The 16,926-nt window shown below is 45.8% G+C and overlaps 1 long non-coding RNA gene across 3 annotated transcripts in view; it reads left to right on the top strand.

Moving 5' to 3' along the window:
• The first annotated feature begins 898 nt into the window (after nt 1-898).
• Nucleotides 899-16,926, top strand: part of LOC102546824 (uncharacterized) — a 31,183-nt gene continuing 15,155 nt past the window's right edge. Inside the window, exons 1-3 of one of the 3 annotated variants that reach the window (XR_015685997.1) lie at nt 899-1,264; nt 3,679-3,768; nt 4,362-4,513. This is a non-coding gene — a long non-coding RNA (uncharacterized LOC102546824). Of the gene's footprint in view, nt 1,265-1,689; nt 1,812-3,678; nt 3,769-4,361; nt 4,514-16,926 lie in introns of those variants that run through there. The other 2 variants (XR_015685995.1, XR_015685996.1) reach the window with 2 other exon arrangements.

A 16,926-nucleotide genomic window follows, 5' to 3' on the forward strand; every position in this document is an offset into this window, starting at 1 on the left:
GGCAACATCCCTGATCATACAAACAATGGAAGGTGTGTTCTTGCTGGGAGGATGTGTCCACAAACCTGGGTCTAGCCTCAGAGCCCCTTTAAACCGGAGAGCCAATTAACCCGAAGTGAAAGAACAGGTGAGGCGAAGCCTTGGCAACTCTGGATCACATCCTTGGCAATGGGCATCAACCAGCAGTTAAACAAGATGGAGGGTTAGGTCCCAGAGCAGTAAAAACTATCCCTTCATCCCCATTCTATGAGACCCATATGCCTGTAACAGGCCATGCTAGATAATTCACGTCATCCTTTGACTCATGTGGGGGTTCTGGAACTGGTACCCAATAGGGCAAAAGAAGCCAGGCAAAGCATGTCAGTTGCCTGCCCAAGGATCACCACTCTCCTGGCATGTCAATCAGGGCCTGGTCCAGTGCACAGAGACTAGGCCACCCAAGAGTCCCTCTTACTAATGCTAAGCTCCCGGACTCTGTAGTTCATTCACTATCCAGGCCCCCGTCTGTCTCATGAAAGCAACTTTCCCATTTCTCCCAGGGTTCCCCACTTTCTACTTTAGACCATCTTTTGTCTACTTCACAGGAACCCCATTCCCTCCCACCCCCACCCCCCAAATCTCTGGGTGCCTTAGTTTCCAAGAGCACTCTGTGTCTTGTGGGCTTTTAGCCACTTGTTTTTATTTTGGGGTTATATATAATTTTTGAGATACAGAATCTCCACATAGCTCAAGTTGGCTTTGAACTCACGATTCGCCTGCCTCTGTCATTTGAGCATGGGATCACTGCCGACGCTATCACCCTCTGTGTGATCCGTGTTTCATCATACTGTCTGTCCCATCACAGCAGAACTCCCTCCCCACCTCCTAGTCTCCCCTCTGATGGACAGCGTTTCTACTCACACAGTCAGCAACTTGGAGCTGTGCTCTTGCTGACTAGAGCTGTCCACTCACCTTCTTATCCTTTGTCAAGAGCCAAATTCTGCAGCCACTTTCCTCTCTAATCTTGATCCCTGCTACAGCCCAGCCTCTGCTTTAAAAATAAAACTCGCGGCCAGCAGGTACAGCAGCCGAGAGCAGGCTCTGCCGTGGGCCCAGCCCCATCTACCAAGCTGGTCTGGGCAGCTATGGCAACACCTTCTGTTCAGGAGTCTCCTCACCGTGTAAGAAGAGTCTCAGCACAGGGAAACCCAAACTCCCCTCCCCACAGGACCACGCTCCTCTTCCTGGGCACAGACCTCCACCCAATGCTGGGGGAATCTGAGAGGTGAGTTTCTATCTTCTGTGGAATCTTCTGGCTAGGGACCTTCTGAGGCTAGTAAGCTTAATTAGAGAGCCTAGATAGATGCCCGTGGAGTATAAGACCCATAGAGGGGACAGTATGAGCTACCACCAGTCATTGACCCTATCTCCGCTAGCTCGAAGAGATCGGTCCCCATCTCCCAGCACAAATACTAGGAAGCAACCTCAGAAGCAGAGGTATAAGCAGATATGATGAGCAAGGATAGCTCCAAGTGTCACCATAACCTGACGTACATGGTGGAGAAGCTGCTGTCCCATGGAAATTGTCCTGACTTTTGAATGGAAAGATTAGTTAGAGCCCTGCTCCTGCTGGCTCCTGGGTAAAGAAATCCTCCAAAGGAGACAGGAAGCTAACTCCATTTCCACCGGAAGTCCCTCTTTCCCGGTTTCAAACCTCCAAGCCCCTCCTAGAAATCACCCGTTTTCCTCCCGATGTCCCTGCCTTGCTGTTCTCAGCATTTGCAAGGTTGCCCACAGTCTGAGAGTGGGGTGCTCAGCGCTGGGAGTAGTGGGTGAGTTTCCCCATGCTTCCAGCTCGCCTGTGCAGATGGATCCGCAGCTGATTAATGACACGCTCAGCCACTGCAGCGCTCATCTGCTTAACAATCCGATTTCTAGGACGTTTTAGAAGTTGTTAGCTGACTGCCAAAAATGAGGATCATTAAAAATAGATTCACAGCTGTTGAGGAAGCCAGAGATATAATTTTACCTTCATTATGCCTTATTGCAGATGTTATTGATTTAATCTCGTTGCATTTTACTGTGTAATATCAATTGGCACTGTCTTTGCTGTGGAAACTAGAAGCTGTGTTTGTTCTTCCTGTCTTCACAACAGAAGGTATAGTTAGTCGGACAGTCCACGTAGGTCCAAGTCATCATCCCGTCCCCCGACCCACCCACTCGTCACCACCATGTAGGGCCGCTGTAGCTGAGACCCATGTGTGGGCCTCAGAGATGACTCAGCATAGATGAGTGGCAGAATAATAATCTAAAAACGGGGCTTCTACAGCCTATATCCTTTAAGATAATGTTCAAGATTCTGAACCATCAGCATCAAATAAATAAAGAAAAAGAGGTGGGGGGCATCCTTCCAGCTCCTTCCAGTTTTGCTTTGCCCTCACCAAACCCGTTGGTGTGTTGAATCTTTCACTTTTGTATCAACTCTGTCCTCTAAAATCTTAGGCTGAGAATTGCCAGATAGAATTTAATAAAAAGTAAATTAGGATGCATTATGGTGTTGTCTTTCAAAAAGTGTTTCTCTTAAGACTCATCCTGAGATATTCTAGATATTATGGGATATTCTTTTTTTAAAAAATGGTTCAGAACTTGAATGTTTGAGAGTGCTACATTAAAGACGTTTGGGAAGCCCAACATGACGGCTTCTCCTTTTAAGTCATTACGATTGTAGCCAATTAAAGCCTCCTGGGTATGAAAGAAATTTAATTGATTCTGTTCAATAAAGCATTTTCCAAGCTAATTTGATGCAAAGATATCTATTCTATCCATGTACTAACATGCTTCGGTGTTCATTAGCAACAAACAGCCTTTGCAAAGTCCCTGGTTTAACCTAGAAGATGACTGGTCAAGCACCTCTGGGAATCCCCACACCTTGTGTGCTACTGCTGTGGGCTCCATCTTGCATTACAGAGGCTTGCAATGATTCCTCTCGTGAACTTTTACACTTCAGTGGCCTCAGCAGCATCCCTCACCCTGTGGACGTCCCACCACCTCAGCCTCCTAACTTTGAGTAGCGCACCAGTCAATCTGCTGCCTCCACACACCCTGTCCATCTCATGCCGGGATAGAGGGGGGCTGTGCTTGCCAGATTATCTGTGGGTGCGTCAGAGCTCAGAGTAACACTCTACAGTTCTACCAAGCCCAGCTCAGAGGACATTACCTACGGAATCATTCACGTTTGCACCTTTTTGGCAGCTATGGTATTCAGTGGGTGACGTAATCATCTGTCTCCGTACACCTTCACCAGCATGGCACACATAAAACATGCACCAAGCAGATGAGACAAAAACACTTCTCTGTAAGAGATTAGCAAAAAGCCTTTGTTCCCACCAATAGCCTTTGCAAGGGCTCCCCAGGCAACATTTAGGTTGGTGAGTGCACGCAGGAGGATTCAACTCTGGGGGATAGTATCAAAGACTCCCTTCTGGTGCCCACTGCAGGCTTTTAGATATTGTTAAGGCTAGTAACACAGTGTGTGTGTGTGTGTGTGTGTGTGTGTGTGTGTGTGTGTGTGTGAGAGAGAGAGAGAGAGAGAGAGAGAGAGAGAGAGATTCTGCTGCTTCATAGAGAGTATAGCACCTTTGATCATGAGGTCTAACATCTGCTATCAGCTAACAGAGAATGTGAAATATCTCTTCTCAGCTCTTCTGTTTACCAAATTGGAGAATTCTGGAAAAAAATGTGCACCTCCCATCGTGACTTAACTGTGGGCAAAATCGAGCCAGGAATCAGGTAAGGAAAACACCATTTCATTTGGTAACTCCATTTTTGTTAACTCTCCAACAGTGGACAACTTGTCCCTCTGAGGGTCTAAAGTAGCAGCGGCTGGCTGTGTATGTCTCCACATACCCATCCCAGTGCTTAACACTGAGCGCCGTTCCTGTCTACTGACTGGTGGGTTAGCACTTCTCAGGCAGGAAGGATGGAGCAAATCTCTCTCCCTATTCTAACTGTTCTCAGAAGGACTTCAGCCACAGAAGATGGATTGACAATCAAACTGCCCTTGCCACTTGCATGTGTTATGCCTCCGAGAACCATCTATAGCTTCTAATTGGCATCAGTTGCTAGACATACTGGAGAATTGTATTTAGGAAGGGCAAAGGGGCACTGCTATGCTTACACATGACCTCGTAGACTTCTAAGGTGGGAAGACATCTTTGACGATACTTAGAGGGAGACACCAGGCAGGGGAACAGCTCACAGATGGACCCCTAACTCACTAAGGGGTAATGCTGGGCAAACTATTCCATACAACCAACCCAAAATCCAATCCACAGCTCTTGTGATGATACCGCTTCTCTCCTGCTTCCGTCTTTATTTTGTAGCTCTGGTAGAATTTAGAATTCTGTCTCCTAAAGATCAAACTAAAATGAAAATTCCAGAAAGCCGGCAAAAGACCGAAAAAGAAAACTTAATCTGGAATACGCTTGGTCCTGAGAAGCTCTGTGTGCTAACTCACCTGCATGCTGTGGGCAAGGTAGGTTTCGGCAAATGAGTTCCCTTTTGTACCACACTTTCAGACAGGAAAGTCACAGAAGCCTGACAGGTTAGTAAGAGGCTAGGAAAGTAGAAACGTGTTTTACACAGCTAAAACCAACCCATTAACTCCCCTGCTAAACAAAGGAATAAAACAGTACGTTAAACCCATATTGAAGGAAAATGGCCGAGTGGCGCCACCTGGTGTCTATTTTCTTTTACAACAGCGGGTGATTCCTGCGCCCTCTGGTGGTGCTACGCAACCCGTCTACGATGCCTGTTTTGGCTTTGTGCTGGTTGCACAGGTTAAAACAGTCCCTTGGTGTGTCTGCTGAGCAAGATTAACCTGCAGTCACCATATCCAAAACAGAACAACCGAAAACATGCCATTTCTCATTTATTGCGGAACAGTCTTCCTTTTGATGCATTTCAGACGATCCCTAACCTTTAGAATCTAAATAATGACGTTTGTAAAGCTCTCTGCTCAAAAAAAAAAAAAAAAAAAAATCTATTAAGGAGTTTGATTCTTTTAGTTCAGTACCCATATTAACTTTTACTTAATTTTTAAATATAAAATAAACTTTGATTTCAAAAAATGGACAATAGAGGATTTGACTCAGAAATGAGTCCCATTCCCACATGCCTCAGTTTACCTAAGTAATGAGGATTATTTTGGTCTACCTTCCTTCTTGTGAGGGAGGGAGGAAGAACAAATAAGATGACTGTTTATGGAAGCCACAGGGAAGTGGAACAGGCATTATTTGTCCAAAACAGAGGTGCTATGGTGTGGGGATATTTTTTAATAACCGAGTTTGGTTCCAGCCCAAATATCTATGGCTCCAGATTTCTTAATTGGTTAATGGTGGAAAAGCCGATGAATGGGGAAATTAAAAGTCCTGGTGTGGTGCCAAGGTTTACCATGAGACACATCGTTCACGTGAACGTGCTACATCTTCCATAAGACGAGGATGTGGCCACAATGCCCGCTCTGCCAAATCCCTTGGCCCTTTTGCCATTTGGTCATCTGTCTCTGGAATGTTACATCCTGACAAACTAACCGGGGAAGCCTGGTATTTCCAAATCGCCTCTGGGTTACTGTGAGTCTAATCACAGTTTCCTCTGATTAAAGGCTTAAACTAGCTACTCCTGGCCACCCTTCTCCCCAGCATCAATTACAACTGCTCTAAGATAGCGTTTTCCACACGTTCTGTGCTCAGGGTCCTTCTGCCCATGCAGTGAAACTCCAAACAGGCAGGACAGGCAGAATTCAGATTTTGTTACACGCCATATATCTCTCTGCCTTCATGTCCTCATCTGTGAAATGGGTACCCTATTAGTGGCTATCTCAGACTGAGGCATACACTGGGGATCTCTGCCCCCGACACTGAGTAGCTATTACTCTTCCCGGCACACGCTCTAGAGTTCAAGCCGCTTCTGAATTTGACCCCAGTGTTCTCCTTGCTGTTCCTTTTCTATTCTCTAGCAGACCAACATGCATTCTTTCGACCACCACCCCAGCCCAACATGCAAATTCGTTCCGACCCCCATCCCAAACACGGAGTTCAATATATGCTGGTTTAAATTTAAAAATGCACACAATTCACAAAGGGTGTGCACACCACCAGCCTGTATTTTATTTCTGATCCGGTACTGAGTACGTTCTGTGAACTGCATACAGTTATCACTAAATAGACTCCATGTTGGAGGATCTTGCCTGGCTACTGATATTTCATAGTTTCATTTACAAACATAATTTTGATTCGCTGTATTTTCAATTTACAATGGTTACATTGGAGCCATAGTCCCATTAGAAACCAAGGAGCATCTGTACTTGTAAATACCTCCTTCAGGCCTCAGCCATAGCGGTTCCTTAAAAAAATAGCGGTTCCTTAAAAACAAAAAAGAAAGAAAGAAAGAAATCCACTTTTTCCTCTCTAGTGACCCCTGGTGGTTAACGTGGAAATGAAAATGACAAACAGTGTTAGCAGTGGATACTGTTCTCAATGGCATTTTGACACCACCTGTGTCTTAGACAATGTCCTCCTGTTTCCCTCACACTGCTGCCTCCCATACCTACGCTGGGCCCCCTCTCACACTGCTACCCATTCCATAGCCGCTGGCTATGTGCATCTACTGAGTGCCTAGCGTGTGTCTGGTTCAAACGATACCATCTTGAGAAATCCATGCAGATTTTAAAGACATTACATAGAGAGATCGATAAAACATGAAATGTATACTTTATCATTTAACTTGTATTGATTATATCCTGAAATGATACACCATCTGTGTCTCACAGGGGTCTTATCACTAGAGATGTGTACAGGCTCATGACCCAATCACTGGGAAATCTACCATGTTCCTATAATATTTCCTTTCCTGTGACACTTCTAGTCTGTAACACAGGGTCTGGCTATGTCAGCCCAGGCTGCACTAGAACAGAGCAGAGGTGTACAGAACTACCCCCTCCTCCTCCCAAGCTGGGGTTAAAACTAGTGCCCTGTGCATGATATGGAAGAGTCCCAGCCACTGCCTGCTCTTCTAAAAATAATTTGAGATGAGATCTCATTAGATTGACCAGAATCAGCCTGACCTCACTTTGTAGCCCAATCCGGCCTAAAATTGAAGCTCCTCCTGTCTCGGTCTTCTGGTGAGCTGAGATTATAGGCCTACACCACCAAGCTCATGGCTTTGTTATTTGTTGGTTAGTTTGCTCACTGGGCATTCCATATATGTATAGAATGTATTCTGAGTACCTTGTTCACCAACCTTCTCTTATCTGCCACCCATACACGCCACTTCCCCCGGTCATTAATTCTGCTGGTCCCATTTGCAGGCTCATGACTTTTGGGCTAGCCTGGTAATCATCTTTACTTTAACCTGTGTCATCTGCATGAGCATTGGATTGAGCTATCCACCTGATCCCAGCAGTGAATGGCAGCACAGCTGAAGGGAAGGACTCCCCTCTCCCTGAATCTATGAGTAGCAAATGGCTTAGCAGTTAAGAGGTGAAACTCTCTTCTGCCCATGCCTGCCTTTTGACTGGTCCATTCTTGGCTACAGTGAGCTTGTGACTGCAATAGCAGTGCCTTGCCCAGAAGATGGCATTTCACAGCCTTTCTCCCTCCATGTGGCTCTTATATTCCTCCTCTCCTCTCTCTTCCAGCGTTCTGTGAACTTGAGAGGAAGCAGTGTGCACGCCTTGCTTAGGGTCTGACCAACCATCTGTCACCCAAGCTCGGCACGTTGTGCAGCCTTGAATCTCTGCATCTGTTGCTGGAGAGAGAAGCTTCTCGGATTAAACCTGAGGGGGGCTTTTGTCTGTGGATATAAACATGAACAGGACAGGTCAATGTTACGTCAGTTCAGCTAAACAATGTATGCAGTTCCCCTCTGGGGCATAGGTTTCTGACCAGGTTTCCAGGCATGGACTCTCTCTTGTGGAGCAGGCTCTAAGTCCAACGAGAGAGCACTTGGCTACCTCCATAATAGGAGTGCCAGTATTGCAATCTTGCCCAGAAGGTTGATCTTGTAGTTCATCGTTTTCACATCTAGAGAAGAGTTTTGATGACGTTTCCCCTAGCAGCCTGCACAGCACTGTTTGGACAACAAAATCTAGCTGGCCGGAATGACAGCCTCATTTTCAACGGCTGTATAAGTGTTGTGTTTATGGATATACATTCTCTACTCAAATGATCTGTGAATAAGCCATTGAGTAAGCACAGTTGAAGATAATACTTCAAAGCACCCTTCGCTGTTTCCGTGGCTACATTACCAGCTTCTGGCAATGACAGAAAAGACAGTCTTAATTGTGTGAGCAGCGTCCTTGGTGAATTCAGCTATTTCTCTTTGTTCCTTCTCCTCATTCATCCGTGAGGAGGAGTCCACAGGAGGATTCTGACATTCAGAGTACAACTGCAAGGTAGAGTGAGTCGGGGCGCTTAAATCGCATAAGGAAGTTAACCTTTCACCTCGAACTATGTCCTAAGTTAAGAATAAGTAGTGGCCGCATTAAGCCACGCGTGATGCTTTTAAAGATTTGTTTTATTATTTACGTGTGTATGTTGTCTGTCTGTGTGCACACACGGACATGCAGTGCTCTCAGAAGCCAGAAGAGGGCATCAGATCCCCTGCTGCTAGGGCTCTAAGTAGTCATGAGCTGCCTGTGACATGAGAGCTAGGAATCAAACTTGGGTCCCCTGGAGGAGCAGTGTACCTCTGAGCTATCTCTCTAGTCCCTGATGTGAGGCGTTATTTATAAAGTCAAGCTAATGGCAATTACCTTAAATGATATTCGATATTTGGTTAATAGCCATGCTTTTTGACGTGAGTTCCTAGAAGCTGAACTGCAAAGTCAAAGGGTATATATGTTTTTTATGACTTTTAAAAATTACAGGCCAGATTTTATTGAGGCATTGAACAGTCTTTTTGCTCTTACATTCCTTACATGAGGAGTCATGTAAGGCATTGAAGGTGGATTACTTCTGGGTACCTTGATGAGAGTCCTATACTGATGAATGATTCTGCTCACGGAGTTTGCAAAAGAAGATGGCGCATTTTAGGAATGGAGACTTTAAAAAACCACATGAGCTGTGTAGGCACTTTCAAGAAATAAGGATTATAGAAAAGGGAGCAGCAAATAGCACGTGTGTGCCTGGGCAGAACTTCAGAGTTGAAGGGCGTTGTGACAGGGACGCTCTGGTCCAGCCAGTCCGTCTGGGATATAACTCACACTGCGACGGGCCACTTGGACGGGCTGCACCTTAGAATTCATCTGTGGGTTCTCTCTGTAAATCTCACTGCATACAGCTGAGCCAGGCCATTCTCATCCTTCACAAACCACTGCCTTTCGTTTGATAACTACATTTGGTCCTTTAAGAGACACAGATGTGAGATGTGGATGGGGTGCGGATAAGACCACGAAACTTTTAAGATTCCTCCCAACCCTCAGACTCCCGGATAAGAGGCTCTGCAAGGAAGCAAGAGAGGTGGCCTGGTGCATGCCTCTGCTCTGGGAGGGATCACAGTGGCCTGCAAGCCACATTGCAATCAATCCGCAGGGAGCTGGGCTCTCTGGAAGCTGAAGCAAAGTGTCTCTCCCCCTTTCGCTACAGTTCTTTCATGTTATGCCCTAACTAAATCCAGAATCCTTTTCAATGAGGAAGGCAGAAGTGGAATGTGTAGCTAAGCCTTGTGCCTGTTGGATTAGCCAAGGGAAGATGGGCTCTGGAAGCAGAGAGCTGTAACCCAATGCGTTTTCTTTCCTTTTTCTTTAAAAAAAATATTCGGACTTTTCTGCTCTTCTGTGGTTCTATGGTTATCCTGCAGCTGTAAACCCATCACCTTCACAGAGTTCTAGGTACGTGGTGGCGTCCAATAGATTCTTTTGAAATCTATTGTGTATATGTATATATGTGTATAAATAGTATATTTGCACATAAAGTATATTTACACACATGCATATGTGTATATAAATATATAAATACACACACACACACACACACACACACACACCTGCATATCAACTGCTCCCCCAGAAGGCCATCTGAGCGTAAACAAAGCAGTAGAGATCACAGGGAGCCTAGAAACTGCCTGACAGTTAGAGGGTGATCAAATACAGTAAAAGCAATAAATCTTTTATGGGGAAGTGCTATTTCTCCTACCACCCTGGGAGGCCAAAGTTTATTAACTACCTATATGTTAAATGCAGCCTAGCTCGCCTTCCCCATCTTCCTCAGCTCAGAATGTAGGGTTCTAGTTTATATCGCCTTACGGTTTTGAGAAACCGATCTCCGAAAAGAACAGGAAAGCACGCACCGGCACTAGCGTAGACCGTACGCCTTCTGTTGGGAGTGTCCTTTGCTTTTCTGCCTGAGGTGCGTTTCCTGCCTCTGCATCCACTTGTGGCGTGAGAATGTCTGCCTAGAGTTGTATTGGGTGACACGCTACACACTTGTCCTCCACTGGATATTTTGAGTAACGCAGCAAGACTGCTTTCAATAATGGAACCGTCCGACGGTGCTGTTTTGTATTGTGTTCTTCATGGGTGGTTGGCAAGGGGGGCTTGGTAGGCTAAAAGAACGGAGAGAGAGTAAAATGTTCCCCCTTTTTATTAGGGAAGAGTTTTAGTCACAAAAAAATAGCATTGCTGCTTCTGCTGTTGATGCCACTGGCAACTGTTCCTTCTCTGTGGCACAGCGCCAACATGGCCCTTGGAGAGGTGGGATCCAGTCAGCACAGCACTTTTCAAAACGTCTCCTTCCCCAAGGGTGAGCAGAATTCTCTCAAATGCTCCCTTCTCTCCCTATCCTGAAACCTATTGCTCTCCTGGTCCTTTCTTTGTACCAGATCCCTTCTTTTTTGGCTCTTGTTATGCAAGGTACTGGGGGAACGACTGGCCTGATCATAATCTCAGCGATCGCTGCACAAGGTGTCCATAACTGGAATTTCCTCATTACTTTAATGTTCTTCTAGTCACAGCTCCATGGACCTATTATGTGTAAATTAGAAACACATTATTCCACCGACAAAGCTTTTCTTTCAAATGCATAGAATTTTATAACCTGTCACAATCTATTAAATCCCGAATTGTCTCTACTGAAACTGACTTTTTTCTGCACGAAGATGTCAAAGGATCTTAATTTCAGCTAATTCTGGCACCAAAATGAGCTCCTCCACTTAATAGCTGGCACTGGTCTCCACAGCAAAGTGCTTCCAGGGACAATTGGAAATTGCAAAAATAATAGTATGTTTCTGTGGTTAGCGTCACCTCTGAAATGCAGGGCGTTTGCCAGCTCAGGGCTGCTTTGTTCCCTCTTGAAAACTGAATTTCCTGAAAGCCCTTACATATTAAGACAATTTGACGTAAGGAGACAGGAAGACGGGAACAGAAGGCTGGGAGACAGAATGCGCAAGACCTGCTCGGAGTTCCAGAATTCCACAGGGCTCCTTGCAGATAGGGAGACTTGGCAGACAGGGCTTTGGGGCCTCGTTCTAGTGTGCCCCTCTCTGCGGAGCTGGACACATGTCTGACTAGTGCTTTTGGGCTTCGTGGTCATGCCGCCATCAACTGTCATATTCCAAGGATGAGATGTACTTGGGCGAGAAAGCCATTGCTTCCTTCAAAGCCAGCTCATGAAGCGGAATGTAAGCTTAGTCCAGCGGTGGGAATTCTCCCTTAGGCGTCTCCATTTGAGGCTCTGGCTCTGACTTTGGGTGATCATGCCAAGGAAGCACCACTGAGCCAATCGAGAAGCACTCTGTGGTAGATGAAGACTTACAGTAATAGTTACCACGTTAAAGGCTTTCTTTCTCCAGCCATCTAATCCTTTAAAATGTCTGTGGGGTTAACTTAATTGTTATTTCTATTTATGGAGAGCTGAGACTAAAGAAGGAGAGGGAGCTAAGACTGGACCTCAGGTTACACTTGGCATCTCCCTGAGAAAGAAGGGGAAATAAACATGGAGTCCCTCTAAAAGGGTCTCTCACACTTAAGTCCATCAAAGATTAACTTTGAAAATTCAAACTGTGGGCATGGTTAAGGTGAGTCTAGAAGTAAATGTCTGTGGGTGCTGTTCATTGACTTCAAGACTAATACAGTTCAAAGCTTTGTTTTTTAAGTTCAATAGGTCCTTGAGACAGATGTCTCCATTTCCTTTGACTGGTACTTATGACTCTAAAGGTAGAACCCCCGTCCCCTGACCCTCACCCCCGATGTCAGCTCTTCTCCTGGCCCAGCTGTATGAAAACAGTTCTCCTGTTCTTCTGGCAGATTCCTCGCGGTGCTGGAAGGCCAGCAGAAGTCCTGAGTGCTAGGGCTCAACTTCCAAGTTCCTGAATCCCTCAGCTCCTCTTAGGGTTGGAGAATTTGCATTTTGGAACAAATCCCCAAATGATGCTGGTGCCGCTGACTTGAGAAACCACCCAAAGGGTACTGATAGAACAGGTGTGAGGTTCACCCTCACTACAGATGGCAGCCATTTCTTACTGGTCTGTGGCAAGGCAAGTTCAGAAACTGAAAATACCTCCGTGGAGATTTTATAATATGACACCGTTGTGACATCCATATATATGATCCGCAGGTACCTGCCACATGTGTCGGGAGGAGCTGTGGGAGCCCAGATCTCATTCTGTGACAGCCTGAAAACCACAAAACTCTATTCAACCAAGACAGTCTGAGTACAGCCTTCTAATCATGATCCCACAGTAATGCATTTTGGGGGAATATAAACCCACCAGTGAGAAGGGTTCAGTCTTTCTCATGCAGTAGCAACGCCTGCGAAGGAAGAAGTGATAGGTCCTAGGCCCCAGGTAAACACCCAGGGCTATAGACATAGACCTAGTGTGATATTATATATCAATGGGGTAGGTCAGCCCAGTGACCAAAGGGCTCAGGTTTCTAAGTGGTTGGAAGACTAGAAGATGAACTAGAACCGTCAGAATTTAGGAGGACTGAAGTTGTGTGAGGATCAGACTGGGTTAGCAGATGTCCTCCCAAAGGCCTGTAAACAACTCTCATGTATAGGCATCCAGGGAGACAACAGGACATCCAGGGAGACAACAGGAGAAGCTCTCTATTGTCAGAGAACCACCTAAGTAAGCCACAGGTCTGAGTAAAAGACTTAGTATCTAGGCCTGGAAACATCAGGCTCAGTGGGCAAGCTAGATCAAGAACCCTTCCAGGCCCCATGCAGCGCACTCAAGAGGGTAAGGACCAGGAGAAGGGAAGACTTAAAACTATCATCTCCTACAAGAGAAAGGAAGGCTTAAAACTATCCACTAGATCTCATTGCTTAAGCTGCCATTTTGTTTTTATCTTCTTATACATTTTATTAAAATTCCCAAGGATCTCCTTGCTAATTATCAGGAGTCAGCTGTTCCCGGCTTTATATTACAAGATCCTCTTGGGCTGGCTGAAAGGAAGCCCATGTGGATGGGCCTTTCCCATGGTTTCAAGGCTTGATGGATGTGCCTCAAATTTACTTTGCTAACTGTCTTTCCAAATGGATCTCCTGGTAGCGCTAGGATTTTACTAGCTGTGATTTATTTTTTAATATTTCTCACTTCAAGCTCTGATAAATCCAGCATTCTCGCTAAGCACTTGTACAAATTAGATTGCAGGCAGAGAAGTTTAGCATTCTTACATGTTCAATACATCAAGCACTGAACAATGGCAGAGGTGCTGGGTACGAACATGTCTGCTCCCTCCTTAAGTCGCTGCTCTGTAAAGCCTCCCTTGACCAGAGCCCTTCTGGGAGAGGTTCTTTGAGACATACAGATTCACCTCTACTGTTTCTGCTACCCACAGCCAATACCACTCCAAAAATGATGAATGGAAAATTCCATAAACAAAGACTCCGTACGTTTTAAATTGTATACCATTCCCTGCAATGTAATGACATCTCCCTCCCAGCCCCAACCAGGAGATGAATCATTCCTTCACCTAATGTATCCACACTGTATACAACATCCACAGGGTAGCCATTGCAGTCAACCAACACATTGTCTGAAGTATCACAGTATCTGCTCCAAAGTAAACTTAATCTACTTAGCAACAGGCCTAAGCAGAAGATGGGCGTAGCTGTGCCAAGAATAAAACAACTTCTGATTGCTTCCTTCAGGTAAAAGCCATGCAGAAGCCTGCTTTGCCTGTGGTCCAGTATGACGCTGGTCCAATGGCGGCTCTTCTCCCCAGTCCACTGGTTCACTTTCATCCTGAGACTAAGACCACAGTTCCCTTTAGGGCTGCACGGTGGCTGCGGATGGTAGTACGAGCTTTCGGCTTTCTTTTTAGAAACAGGAAGGAGAAAGAAGGGTATGCCCTGCACGGGTGGGCTGAGATCCAGGGTATCTGAACCAATCACTGTCCAAAGTATGGTCAGGAGTGGCTCAGACCAATAAGACTCACTGGATTTGGAAGTGGACTCAGAGTATGTTGTACTTGAAGGGAGAGAGGGACAAATTCTGGGAAGGTGGACATAGCGTTCATGATGCTGCCTTTCTTACATCTCCTGTAACCTCTCTAAGCCTATTTTCCCTAACAGACAACCTCTGACTCCGCCACTCTGGAGCTCTGTGCTGGCCTCAGTAAATGCTCATTACACCAGATAAGGAGAAGGTAGGCCAAGGGAGGCACCCACTGCATGTAGACGCTCTTTCCTTCCAGGAACTTGCTCCAAATAGGTCCTTTCGCTTTCTGTAGGGTATGTCTAGAAAAGAGCAACACAAATCTTTGTTCAGCAAGATCCCTCACGTGATGATCTACCAGGGTATGATGTAGCCGGAAAAAAATAAAAAGGAAACAATGTAAGCTAATGTTTCGAATCCATGCGAAGAGTGTTTCTTGACTGGGGTTGCATTTGGTGTTAGAATGCATACCAAGCTCGCACAGGGCTCTGGCTGGAAAAAAAAACAGCAAAGAATACTCCTAAGTAGTGATGTTCATGTGTTTATTACATTAGTATACTTATATACTTGGAGTGTAATTATTGCTATATTAAAACAAAAGGGGAAGCGAAGGACATGAAGGGAGTGGAGGGGAAGTTACAGGATACAGAGCATGTGGGGGACTGTAAGGAGAATTTGACCAGCTGGCAAGCCCTTGGCCTGGGTTTGGTGATGGCCACTAAGACATAAGAAACTGAAATTTTCTATAAAGGAAAGCCTCTGATTTATAAGCAACAAAATTGTACTTGAACTCAAATTATTATGACTTTGGATTTTATTTCCTGTTCCCCTTACTAAAAGCACTTGCAAAGGGGGGACGCCTTCAGTCGCTTATTAATCACTTTCTCACCTGTGCCCTCAGTGGGGATGGTCTGGAATCCTGCCATGGTCTCACATCGTTTCAAGTTTGGGGAAAGATCCAGGAACCAGGCTTTAGGACTACGTGGGGAGTTTCAGAAGATCTGGGGACAGAGTTTGTGAAGAGTGAGCCAGGGATGTTCTCTTTCTGAGAATGGTGAAGTCACTAACAACAAAGGAAGCCAGCAGTCTGGGCACAGCATGCTCCAAGTGCCCTTGGGGCACAAGTGTTGCTGCTGTCCCAGGCTTCTCTCCCATCTGCTCTCCTCCAGAACTCAATGTATTCTTTAGATGGAACCTCCAGGGTCACCTGGTCTCCATAATGCTCTTCTGAAGAGGTCATTGAAGTAGAGGTACTGTGATCATTCAAAGTCCTCCTCATTCAGAGTCTAGACCAGAGGACATGAAAGGGCTTCGAGGTTGACTCTGTGATTCTGTTGTTTGCTCCATAGGTGGCTGGCATGCTGTGGCTTGTGCGGGGTGCTCAGCACACCCAGCATATCCACACCTTGTGTCCCTGTGCTCTCAGCGCTCAGACTGGCACCACAGACAGAGCCACAAAAATGGCACTCTGCATTATTAGCCAGGCTTGTCTGAGGTAACCCAGTATGGCTGAACAAGCTGTTGACATTTGTGTAAATGCTTGGGAAATCATTCCGACCTGGTTGAAATAGAGTCACTGTCTTGATCGCTTATCCATTTATTCTTACATAGTTGGCCTGGCTTCTACCCAACAATCTTCTCTCCGTTAAGATCTCCCCATGATATAAACCCGAGGCTTCCCAGCTCCTGTCCTAGTGCCATGGTAGCCGTCTGTTTAATTGATCTGCATCTTAGCCATCCCAGGTGTCAACGTTTGAGTGACAACTACAAATAAAGGGTAGCCTATGTGATTCCTGAGCATGGAAGAATGAGGAAGAAATTTGGAACCAACTAGAAGGTGAGCACATTTTGGTAGACCATCTATCTAGTACTCCCTTGGACCTCTGACTACACGCTACCATGCTCCCCAGAACTTCCTCCAAATTATTCTCCCTCTACCCCATCCTGCAGTCATCCTACATGAGCCCCAAGCCACTACTTTCTTCTGAAGTCAGCCCAAAGTGCCAAGGTAGGTTCTCAATATGGAGTACCAAGAGGCCAGGCCTTCAGAAAATGCACTTCAGTGTCTTCTGTGTGTGTTTATGAGAAACAAGAGTGAGTGGCCAGGGTCCTTTCCACTGATGTCTGCAATACTTTCCTTCAAAACACCTTTGGTTGCAAGGTTAAAATAACAGTAATGTTTTAAATATTTAGAACCGTCTTGAACAAAATGGAGCAACCAAAAGAGGCATTGTCTGGGTCCCAGGCATGCTTTTGCCTCCCAGTAATATCAAGATGCTTTTCCTACAGGTCCATGCTGTGCCGTCCTCGACATGTGGGCCAGCCTCAGCCAGGCCTTTCTGTTGAGAGCTGGTGAGCAGGGTACAACTATTTTTTAAATCCATTTTGGTATTTGTGGCATAAGCAAGAGGAGCATTTTTCCAGAAAGACTCTCAGTTGGGCCATCCATCTCAGTCAGAAACAGGTCAGAAGGTCATCCCAGCCAGTGTCTGACGAAAGTCCTGCAGCCAC

Source organism: Rattus norvegicus, chromosome 4 (assembly GCF_021556685.1).
Source record: "Rattus norvegicus strain SHRSP/BbbUtx chromosome 4, alternate assembly SHRSP_T2T, whole genome shotgun sequence".
NCBI classification, from domain to species: domain Eukaryota; kingdom Metazoa; phylum Chordata; class Mammalia; order Rodentia; family Muridae; genus Rattus; species Rattus norvegicus.